We start from the raw sequence: 12,292 nt of genomic DNA, 5'->3' as shown, positions 1-12,292 counted from the left end.
CATAGAAATATTTTATGTCATTCAGAATACAAGGCCTTTAGTGTTTTGTGAGTGTCATGAAATGAACATAAAATTTTAGTTTTTATTTTAGTTTCTTCTTTGTTTTGGTCAGATTTTGTTTCTTTGTAAAGAAATTGCAAAATGTCACTGGATCCTCTTAATATTTTCCATATAACTCTTTTTACCATTGTTGTAAACTAGACAAGTGGGTAACAACAAGTACGGAGTAAGACCATATTCCTGATTCTATAGTAGCAGATATACAGTATTTACTGTAAGAAGAGTTTATTACCTCATTTACTTTGCTAGACCTCACAGCCTCTTAACCTTCTAAGAACCTCCATTATGAAAAAAACAAAGACCACATCAAGCAAAATCAATTTTAAAATATATTTATTATGAATTTTCAGCACAAGGAAAACAACACTTTATTTTTACTCTGCATTGTGAAAAAAATGAGTGCCCAAGATTAGCCGGAGGCTCTTACAAGCTTGTCCTATAAGAAGACCAAGATGGTGGAAGCCTCATGACTCACAAAGAATCATCCTTCAAGCACTCAGGAGAGGAAAAACCCCCTGTGGAGGAAACCTCTGGGGACCCATGGCTTGAAGGACTGCCCATCCCTCTGGGCACTAGGAGGCTATGCAGAGTTATATTTCCAAACTTATTTAAAATATGAACATTTGACACTAAAATGCAGTATACATTTCACCACATTAATAAATAACATTGGCTGACGTCATTAATGTAGCTCCAGTCCACATCTCCTGAGATTACCCAATTTACATTCCTCCCAAAGCTGCGCAATTTTCTGAAGAGGATGGTCATCCCCTTTTAAGAAGCACCGAGTTTACCCAAATGGCTACTACATTTCGATAGATGTGCTGTGCTGCTAGAACCTCCAATTATAGAAATAAACAAGCTCAAGGTCATATTTTAGGGTAGTCAAGCTCCAAGTCTGCAGGCACATCCAAGAGAAACGCCCTTATCTTTGTTGAGATACTTACCTCAATAGGATATCTTTCCCTCAGTGGGCTGGGTGCAAGAGATGTATTTGGAGTATGTTAATGACAGCAATGATAATGCTATGTCAGTGTCCTGGGCAGCTAAGAGTGGTAGCAACAGCAAAGAGCTACCATTATGACATCACAGCATGACCTCACTCGTGTTCTACATTCCTTAAAGGAGAAGTGCACAAAATAATCTCTACTGATGTGTGATATGTTTATATTCTCCATCACCTCTGCTTCCCATGATACATCTGCCATTTACTACACATCTGTCCCTTTGCTATCTCCTTATTCGCCAAAGTTCTCTTTTACTGCATCCACTCATTGAATCAATCAGTTCCTAGCAGCTCTTTCTCATTTCATTAACCTGCTCCTTCTGTCCAATTTTTATTTTTCAAGACTGCTACTTGGGTAGAAAACAAGCAAGGGATTGAATTAATATAAAAAACACAATTAAAATGAAAATACTCTTAGGATGTTTATATATTGAAATGACATTAATAGCTAGGCCACGGCTAGATATTTCTGCACCTCTAAAGCCGAGCGAGGATTTCCTGCAGGATGACCAGCATTACACCAGCATGCAATATTCTGATTGAAACGTGCTGCTAATTGAATCTCCCCAATAGTCTCTGTTCCCAGTATAGAATATAATTGGCAATGATGAAGATACAGTGGAGAACCCATTATGCCCATTATACAGTAGACTTTCAGGATTGATAAATATTCAGTTTAGCCTAATGTAACTTGATCAGTATGCAATATATCCCTGTTATGTTTGGCCACTATACAGATTAGGCCCACTGTGCTAAATATACGTACACTCTGGGGGTCGTTTAGAGTTGGCTGTGCTGGCAAAGTGATTGTGTGAGGGGCACACTGCACGCTGATAGATGCTGCGCTATTCTCTGCTGATTAAGTGCTGTGTCCAGAGACTCACAGGTGGCTGTGCTGGCAAACTGACTGTGTAAGGGGGCACACTGTACGCTGATGTATGCTGCGTTATACTCTGCTGATTAAGTGCTGTGTCCAGAGACTCACAAGTGGCTGTGCTGGTAAAGTGACTATATATAGGGTGCACACTGCTCGCTGATGTATGCTGCGCTATACTCTGCTGATTAAGTCCTGTGTCCAGAGACTCACAAGTGGCTGTGCTGGTAAAGTGACTGTATATAGGGTGCACACTGCTCGCTGATGTATGCTGCGCTATACTCTGCTGATTAAGTGCTGTGTCCAGAGACTCACAAGTGGCTGTGCTGGTAAAGTGACTGTATATAGGGTGCACACTGCTCGCTGATGTATGCTGCACTATACTTTGCTGTTTAAAGGGGCTGTGTCCAGACTCACAAGTGGCTGTGCTGGTAAAGTGACTGTATATAGGGTGCACACTGCTCGCTGATGTACACTGCACTATACTTTGCTGATTAAAGGGGCTGTGTCCAGACTCACAAGTGGCTTTGTGTGCAAAAAAAAAATGTTTACAATTTAAAAAAGACTTTGAAGAAGGTTAAAAGTTTAAAAAGTGAAAAAAAAACCCTTTTTTTGTGCTGTACCCCACTGTGTATACAAGCACCATGACTCCTTGGGTCTTAGCCCTCTATGTGTGCATAACACACAAGTACTGTGACTCAGTAGTGAGTGGCAATGCTTCATAGATGTGCTTTAAACTGTGGTGTCTGTGCCGACAGTCTGTCGCTTAGTAACCAGCCAGCTCACTGCAGCCTTTGGCCAATAATGGTGAAAATAATATTGTGAGTTGTGAGGTGGTCTAAATTGACTGTAAATGACTGGAAATTAATATTATTGGGGTAAATAATACGCTAGGAACAAAAAAAAAAGCCCAAATTATGTGATTTAAGCTTTTTTGTCAATTTTTGTAACAAAATCCAAATCTAAATATAAATCCAAACCCAGTCATGACGCTTTGGCAAATCCAAATCGAAGGCCGGACGACGAATCAGAACCAAATCCAAATCCAAAAGAAATGGTCCGGCACACATATCTAGTTTATATGTGTTTTTTTTCTGTGGCACTACAGGTCCCAGCTGGTCCTGGATGATTTCTTCAAGCTGCAACGTGATTTTTCAGCCATGGGTATGCAGGCACTTGTAGTGCTAAAAGCGCCTGCATGCGCGAGCCGTTTTATTTATTTGGCTGGCTGCATTTGTGTGGAAAAGCTGTGTGTGTCTGTGTAGGTTTTTGTCAGTGTGGGTCTGTGTGTCTGTGTCAGCGTGTGTGTGTCTGGGGAGGTTATGGTGTGCTGAGAGACGATGCAGGGGGAGATGGTGTGGCTAAGAGATGCAGGGGGCAGGAAGGTAGACAGGGGGAACGAGTCTGGTTGAACCGCTGTTGTAAGACGATGACCTTGTTAATATTCCCACACAAACAGGCATCTTCCGGACGATGTGACCTACATGAATAATGAATGCCGACTGAAGACGCCGTCTTCCCATGGAGGATATATTTCTTCAGAGATTCCACATTGTGAGAAACCACCGTATAGGTAAGGTATATATGGAAGGGAAAGTAATGTTCCCAGAGTGACAAGAAATGGGTGGTGTGCCATGTTGGCACGCCCCATTTTTAATGGACACGCCCCTGCGGTATGTGACCACACCCATTTTGTTTGCTGCGCGCCAGAGGCGTGCAGATATCTTTCTCTGTGTGTATCTTTGGGGTTGCGGGGAACGCCGTTCTTCAACTTGCTCTGGGCTCCAAAGACCCTAGTGATGCCTCTGGCTGTTTTTATTTTCCTAGGGAAGAGGCTCACATCCCCCTGCAGAATAGGCTTGGACTAGGTGACAGGAGGACCCCTTGCTTTGGGTTTTCTTCTTATCGTGTCAACAGCACAGGATCATAACATTGAGCACTTGCCTGGGACTTGGCAGACTCAATTAGGCATCTCGGAAGTGAATGTGAACCAAATATGTCATTTTTAATCCATTCATAATGGCTACCTGTTCTGCAGGTGCACCCCACTGCTTCCAAGTCTGCAGGATGATTGCATTAAATAATGCAGTTGGACAGCGTATCCAACCTCTTTAAGAAATGCCTTGAAAACCATGCTAAATAGTTGCTATTTAAAGGGACTGTAACCTTCCATATGTCGTTTGCTTCATTTTCTCCAGCACAGAAGAGTATACATGTTAGAAAAATTTTATATTACTTCAATTTCACCTGATCTCTTTCATTTTTTGTGTCCTTTCTGGACTTGACCACTTCCCCAATGACATCATGTACCACCGCCATATCCTGCACATCGCCATCAGGTCATAACCTTAAACTATTATGTAGTGCGAAGATTATCAAATCTCAATTCTAGTTACAGGATAGTTCTGGGAGGCGTGAAACAGATTTTTTGGTGAAAGAAAGCAGAAGATTGGAAATGTAGTAAATGATGAATTTGATAAGCAGTCTTAGTAGTACCAACATATAAATAGCACCATGTTTTGTATTAAGATTATTTGAATATATTCATTACTTAATATTTATATGAGAAAAGAAATACACGGTAGGAATCCCTGTAAAATCTTGACCCGGATTGTGTGCAAACAAAGTTTTTGTCATTGGGACCCTTACCACAGCCCAAAGTTATCATATCGCTCCTCAGGTGCCAGTAATCCATATGAGCTTCAAAGAAATATTTGATGTCATTCAGAATACAAGGCCTTTAGTGTTTTGTGAGTGTCATGAAATGAACATAAAATTTTAGTTTTTATTTTAGTTTCTTCTTTGTTTTGGTCAGATTTTGTTTCTTTGTAAAGAAATTGCAAAACGTCACTGGATCCTCTTAATATTTTCCATATAACTCTTTTTACCATTGTTGTAAACTAGACAAGTGGGTAACAACAAGTACGGAGTAAGACCATATTCCTGATTCTATAGTAGCAGATATACAGTATTTACTGTAAGAAGAGTTTATCACCTCATTTACTTTGCTAGACCTCACAGCCTCTTAACCTTCTAAGAACCTCCATTATGAAAAAAACAAAGACCACATCAAGCCAAATCAATTTTAAAATATATTTATTATGAATTTTCAGCACAAGGAAAACAACACTTTATTTTAACTCTGCATTGTGAAAAAAATGAGTGCCCAAGATTAGCCGGAGGCTCTTACAAGCTTGTCCTATAAGAAGACCAAGATGGAGGAAGCCTCATGACTCACAAAGAATCATCCTTCAAGCACTCAGGAGAGGAAAAACCCCCTGTGGAGGAAACCTCTGGGGACCCATGATTAAGTGCTGTGTCCAGAGACTCACAGGTGGCTGTGCTGGTAAAGTGACTATATATAGGGTGCACACTGCTCGCTGATGTATGCTGCGCTATACTCTGCTGATTAAGTCCTGTGTCCAGAGACTCACAAGTGGCTGTGCTGGTAAAGTGACTGTATATAGGGTGCACACTGCTCGCTGATGTATGCTGCGCTATACTCTGCTGATTAAGTGCTGTGTCCAGAGACTCACAAGTGGCTGTGCTGGTAAAGTGACTGTATATAGGGTGCACACTGCTCGCTGATGTATGCTGCACTATACTTTGCTGTTTAAAGGGGCTGTGTCCAGACTCACAAGTGGCTGTGCTGGTAAAGTGACTGTATATAGGGTGCACACTGCTCGCTGATGTACGCTGCGCTATACTTTGCTGATTAAAGGGGCTGTGTCCAGACTCACAAGTGGCTTTGTGTGCAAAAAAAAAGTTTAAAATTTAAACAAGACTTTGAAGAAGGTTAAAAGTTTAAAAAGTGAAAAAAAAAACCTTTTTTGTGCTGTACCCCACTGTGTATACAAGCACCATGACTCCTTGGGCCTTAGCCCTCTATGTGTGCATAACACACAAGTTCTGTGACTCAGTAGTGAGTGGCAATGCTTCATAGATGTGCTTTTAACTGTGGTGTCTGTGCCGACAGTCTGTCGCTTAGTAACCAGCCAGCTCACTGCAGCCTTTGGCCAATAAAGGTGAAAATAATATTGTGAGTTGTGAGGTGGTCTAAATTGACTGTAAATGACTGGAAATTAATATTATTGGGGTAAATAATACGCTAGGAACAAAAAAAAAAGCCCAAATTATGTGATTTAAGCTTTTTTGTCAATTTTTGTAACAAAATCCAAATCTAAATATAAATCCAAACCCAGTCATGACGCTTTGGCAAATCCAAATTGAAGGCCGGACGACGAATCAGAACCAAATCCAAATTCAAAAGAAATGGTCCGGCACACATATCTAGTTTATATGTGTTTTTTTTCTGTGGCACTACAGGTCCCAGCTTGTCCGGGATGATTTCCTCAAGCTGCAACGTGATTTTTCAGCCATGGGTATGCAGGCACTTGTAGTGCTAAAAGCACCTACATGCGCGAGCCGTTTTATTTATTTGGCTGGCTGCATTTGTGTGGAAAAGCTGTGTGTGTCTGTGTAGGTTTTTGTCAGTGTGGGTCTGTGTGTCTGTGTCAGCGTGTGTGTGTCTGGGGAGGTTATGGTGTGCTGAGAGACGATGCAGGGGAAGATGGTGTGGCTAAGAGATGCAGGGGGCAGGAAGGTAGACAGGGGGAACGAGTCTGGTTGAACCGCTGTTGTAAGACGATGACCTTGTTAATATTCCCACACAAACAGGCATCTTCCGAATGATGTGACCTACAGGAATAATGAATGCCGACTGAAGACGCCGTCTTCCCATGGAGGATATATTTCTTCAGAGATTCCACATTGTGAGAAACCACCGTATAGGTAAGGTATATATGGAATGGAAAGTAATGTTCCCAGAGTGACAAGAAATGGGTGGTGTGCCATGTTGGCATGCCCCATTTTTAATGGACACGCCACTGCGGTATGTGACCACACCCATTTTTTTTGCGCAGATATCTTTCTCTGTGTGTATCTGTGGGGTTGCGGGGAACGCCGTTCTTCAACTTGCTCTGGGCTCCAAATACCCTAGTGATGCCTCTGGCTGTTTTTATTTTCCTAGGGAAGAGGCTCACATCCCCCTGCAGAATAGGCTTGGACTAGGTGACAGGAGGACCCCTTGCTTTGGGTTTTCTTCTTATCGTGTCAACAGCACAGGATCATAACATTGAGCACTTGCCTGGGACTTGGCAGACTCAATTAGGCATCTCGGAAGTGAATGTGAGCCAAATATGTCATTTTTAATCCATTCATAATGGCTACCTGTTCTGCAGGTGCACCCCACTGCTTCCAAGTCTGCAGGATGATTGCATTAAATAATGCATTTGGACAGCTTATCCAACCTCTTTAAGAAATGCCTTGAAAACCATCCTAAATAGTTGCTATTTAAAGGGACTGTAACCTTCCATATGTCGTTTGCTTCATTTTCTCCAGCACAGAAGAGTATACATGTTAGAAAAATTTTAGATTAATTCAATTTCACCTGATCTCTTTCATTTTTTGTGTCCTTTCTGGACTTGACTACTTCCCCAATGACATCATGTACCACCGCCATATCCTGCACATCGCCATCAGGTCATAACCTTAAACTATTATGTAGTGCGAAGATTATCAAATCTCAATTCTAGTTACAGGATAGTTCTGGGAGGCGTGAAACAGATTTTGGGTGAAAGAAAGCAGAAGATTGGAAATGTAGTAAATGATGAATTTGATAAGCAGTCTTAGTAGTACCAACATATAAATAGCACCATGTTTTGTATTAAGATTATTTGAATATATTCATTACTTAATATTTATATGAGAAAAGAAATACACGGTAGGAATCCCTGTAAAATCTTGACCCGGATTGTGTGCAAACAAAGTTTTTGTCATTGGGACCCTTACCACAGCCCAAAGTTATCATATCGCTCCTCAGGTGCCAGTAATCCATAGGAGCTTCATAGAAATATTTTATGTCATTCAGAATACAAGGCCTTTAGTGTTTTGTGAGTGTCATGAAATGAACATAAAATTTTAGTTTTTATTTTAGTTTCTTCTTTGTTTTGGTCAGATTTTGTTTCTTTGTAAAGAAATTGCAAAATGTCACTGGATCCTCTTAATATTTTCCATATAACTCTTTTTACCATTGTTGTAAACTAGACAAGTGGGTAACAACAAGTACGGAGTAAGACCATATTCCTGATTCTATAGTAGCAGATATACAGTATTTACTGTAAGAAGAGTTTATTACCTCATTTACTTTGCTAGACCTCACAGCCTCTTAACCTTCTAAGAACCTCCATTATGAAAAAAACAAAGACCACATCAAGCAAAATCAATTTTAAAATATATTTATTATGAATTTTCAGCACAAGGAAAACAACACTTTATTTTTACTCTGCATTGTGAAAAAAATGAGTGCCCAAGATTAGCCGGAGGCTCTTACAAGCTTGTCCTATAAGAAGACCAAGATGGTGGAAGCCTCATGACTCACAAAGAATCATCCTTCAAGCACTCAGGAGAGGAAAAACCCCCTGTGGAGGAAACCTCTGGGGACCCATGGCTTGAAGGACTGCCCATCCCTCTGGGCACTAGGAGGCTATGCAGAGTTATATTTCCAAACTTATTTAAAATATGAACATTTGACACTAAAATGCAGTATACATTTCACCACATTAATAAATAACATTGGCTGACGTCATTAATGTAGCTCCAGTCCACATCTCCTGAGATTACCCAATTTACATTCCTCCCAAAGCTGCGCAATTTTCTGAAGAGGATGGTCATCCCCTTTTAAGAAGCACCGAGTTTACCCAAATGGCTACTACATTTCGATAGATGTGCTGTGCTGCTAGAACCTCCAATTATAGAAATAAACAAGCTCAAGGTCATATTTTAGGGTAGTCAAGCTCCAAGTCTGCAGGCACATCCAAGAGAAACGCCCTTATCTTTGTTGAGATACTTACCTCAATAGGATATCTTTCCCTCAGTGGGCTGGGTGCAAGAGATGTATTTGGAGTATGTTAATGACAGCAATGATAATGCTATGTCAGTGTCCTGGGCAGCTAAGAGTGGTAGCAACAGCAAAGAGCTACCATTATGACATCACAGCATGACCTCACTCGTGTTCTACATTCCTTAAAGGAGAAGTGCACAAAATAATCTCTACTGATGTGTGATATGTTTATATTCTCCATCACCTCTGCTTCCCATGATACATCTGCCATTTACTACACATCTGTCCCTTTGCTATCTCCTTATTCGCCAAAGTTCTCTTTTACTGCATCCACTCATTGAATCAATCAGTTCCTAGCAGCTCTTTCTCATTTCATTAACCTGCTCCTTCTGTCCAATTTTTATTTTTCAAGACTGCTACTTGGGTAGAAAACAAGCAAGGGATTGAATTAATATAAAAAACACAATTAAAATGAAAATACTCTTAGGATGTTTATATATTGAAATGACATTAATAGCTAGGCCACGGCTAGATATTTCTGCACCTCTAAAGCCGAGCGAGGATTTCCTGCAGGATGACCAGCATTACACCAGCATGCAATATTCTGATTGAAACGTGCTGCTAATTGAATCTCCCCAATAGTCTCTGTTCCCAGTATAGAATATAATTGGCAATGATGAAGATACAGTGGAGAACCCATTATGCCCATTATACAGTAGACTTTCAGGATTGATAAATATTCAGTTTAGCCTAATGTAACTTGATCAGTATGCAATATATCCCTGTTATGTTTGGCCACTATACAGATTAGGCCCACTGTGCTAAATATACGTACACTCTGGGGGTCGTTTAGAGTTGGCTGTGCTGGCAAAGTGATTGTGTGAGGGGCACACTGCACGCTGATAGATGCTGCGCTATTCTCTGCTGATTAAGTGCTGTGTCCAGAGACTCACAGGTGGCTGTGCTGGCAAACTGACTGTGTAAGGGGGCACACTGTACGCTGATGTATGCTGCGTTATACTCTGCTGATTAAGTGCTGTGTCCAGAGACTCACAAGTGGCTGTGCTGGTAAAGTGACTATATATAGGGTGCACACTGCTCGCTGATGTATGCTGCGCTATACTCTGCTGATTAAGTCCTGTGTCCAGAGACTCACAAGTGGCTGTGCTGGTAAAGTGACTGTATATAGGGTGCACACTGCTCGCTGATGTATGCTGCGCTATACTCTGCTGATTAAGTGCTGTGTCCAGAGACTCACAAGTGGCTGTGCTGGTAAAGTGACTGTATATAGGGTGCACACTGCTCGCTGATGTATGCTGCACTATACTTTGCTGTTTAAAGGGGCTGTGTCCAGACTCACAAGTGGCTGTGCTGGTAAAGTGACTGTATATAGGGTGCACACTGCTCGCTGATGTACACTGCACTATACTTTGCTGATTAAAGGGGCTGTGTCCAGACTCACAAGTGGCTTTGTGTGCAAAAAAAAAATGTTTACAATTTAAAAAAGACTTTGAAGAAGGTTAAAAGTTTAAAAAGTGAAAAAAAAACCCTTTTTTTGTGCTGTACCCCACTGTGTATACAAGCACCATGACTCCTTGGGCCTTAGCCCTCTATGTGTGCATAACACACAAGTACTGTGACTCAGTAGTGAGTGGCAATGCTTCATAGATGTGCTTTAAACTGTGGTGTCTGTGCCGACAGTCTGTCGCTTAGTAACCAGCCAGCTCACTGCAGCCTTTGGCCAATAATGGTGAAAATAATATTGTGAGTTGTGAGGTGGTCTAAATTGACTGTAAATGACTGGAAATTAATATTATTGGGGTAAATAATACGCTAGGAACAAAAAAAAAAGCCCAAATTATGTGATTTAAGCTTTTTTGTCAATTTTTGTAACAAAATCCAAATCTAAATATAAATCCAAACCCAGTCATGACGCTTTGGCAAATCCAAATCGAAGGCCGGACGACGAATCAGAACCAAATCCAAATCCAAAAGAAATGGTCCGGCACACATATCTAGTTTATATGTGTTTTTTTTCTGTGGCACTACAGGTCCCAGCTGGTCCTGGATGATTTCTTCAAGCTGCAACGTGATTTTTCAGCCATGGGTATGCAGGCACTTGTAGTGCTAAAAGCGCCTGCATGCGCGAGCCGTTTTATTTATTTGGCTGGCTGCATTTGTGTGGAAAAGCTGTGTGTGTCTGTGTAGGTTTTTGTCAGTGTGGGTCTGTGTGTCTGTGTCAGCGTGTGTGTGTCTGGGGAGGTTATGGTGTGCTGAGAGACGATGCAGGGGGAGATGGTGTGGCTAAGAGATGCAGGGGGCAGGAAGGTAGACAGGGGGAACGAGTCTGGTTGAACCGCTGTTGTAAGACGATGACCTTGTTAATATTCCCACACAAACAGGCATCTTCCGGACGATGTGACCTACATGAATAATGAATGCCGACTGAAGACGCCGTCTTCCCATGGAGGATATATTTCTTCAGAGATTCCACATTGTGAGAAACCACCGTATAGGTAAGGTATATATGGAAGGGAAAGTAATGTTCCCAGAGTGACAAGAAATGGGTGGTGTGCCATGTTGGCACGCCCCATTTTTAATGGACACGCCCCTGCGGTATGTGACCACACCCATTTTGTTTGCTGCGCGCCAGAGGCGTGCAGATATCTTTCTCTGTGTGTATCTTTGGGGTTGCGGGGAACGCCGTTCTTCAACTTGCTCTGGGCTCCAAAGACCCTAGTGATGCCTCTGGCTGTTTTTATTTTCCTAGGGAAGAGGCTCACATCCCCCTGCAGAATAGGCTTGGACTAGGTGACAGGAGGACCCCTTGCTTTGGGTTTTCTTCTTATCGTGTCAACAGCACAGGATCATAACATTGAGCACTTGCCTGGGACTTGGCAGACTCAATTAGGCATCTCGGAAGTGAATGTGAACCAAATATGTCATTTTTAATCCATTCATAATGGCTACCTGTTCTGCAGGTGCACCCCACTGCTTCCAAGTCTGCAGGATGATTGCATTAAATAATGCAGTTGGACAGCGTATCCAACCTCTTTAAGAAATGCCTTGAAAACCATGCTAAATAGTTGCTATTTAAAGGGACTGTAACCTTCCATATGTCGTTTGCTTCATTTTCTCCAGCACAGAAGAGTATACATGTTAGAAAAATTTTATATTACTTCAATTTCACCTGATCTCTTTCATTTTTTGTGTCCTTTCTGGACTTGACCACTTCCCCAATGACATCATGTACCACCGCCATATCCTGCACATCGCCATCAGGTCATAACCTTAAACTATTATGTAGTGCGAAGATTATCAAATCTCAATTCTAGTTACAGGATAGTTCTGGGAGGCGTGAAACAGATTTTTTGGTGAAAGAAAGCAGAAGATTGGAAATGTAGTAAATGATGAATTTGATAAGCAGTCTTAGTAGTACCAACATATAAAT

Source organism: Taudactylus pleione, unplaced genomic scaffold, assembly GCF_031769625.1.
Source record: "Taudactylus pleione unplaced genomic scaffold, aTauple2 ptg000284l, whole genome shotgun sequence".
NCBI lineage: Eukaryota > Metazoa > Chordata > Amphibia > Anura > Myobatrachidae > Taudactylus > Taudactylus pleione.
This window is presented reverse-complemented; position numbering follows the sequence as displayed.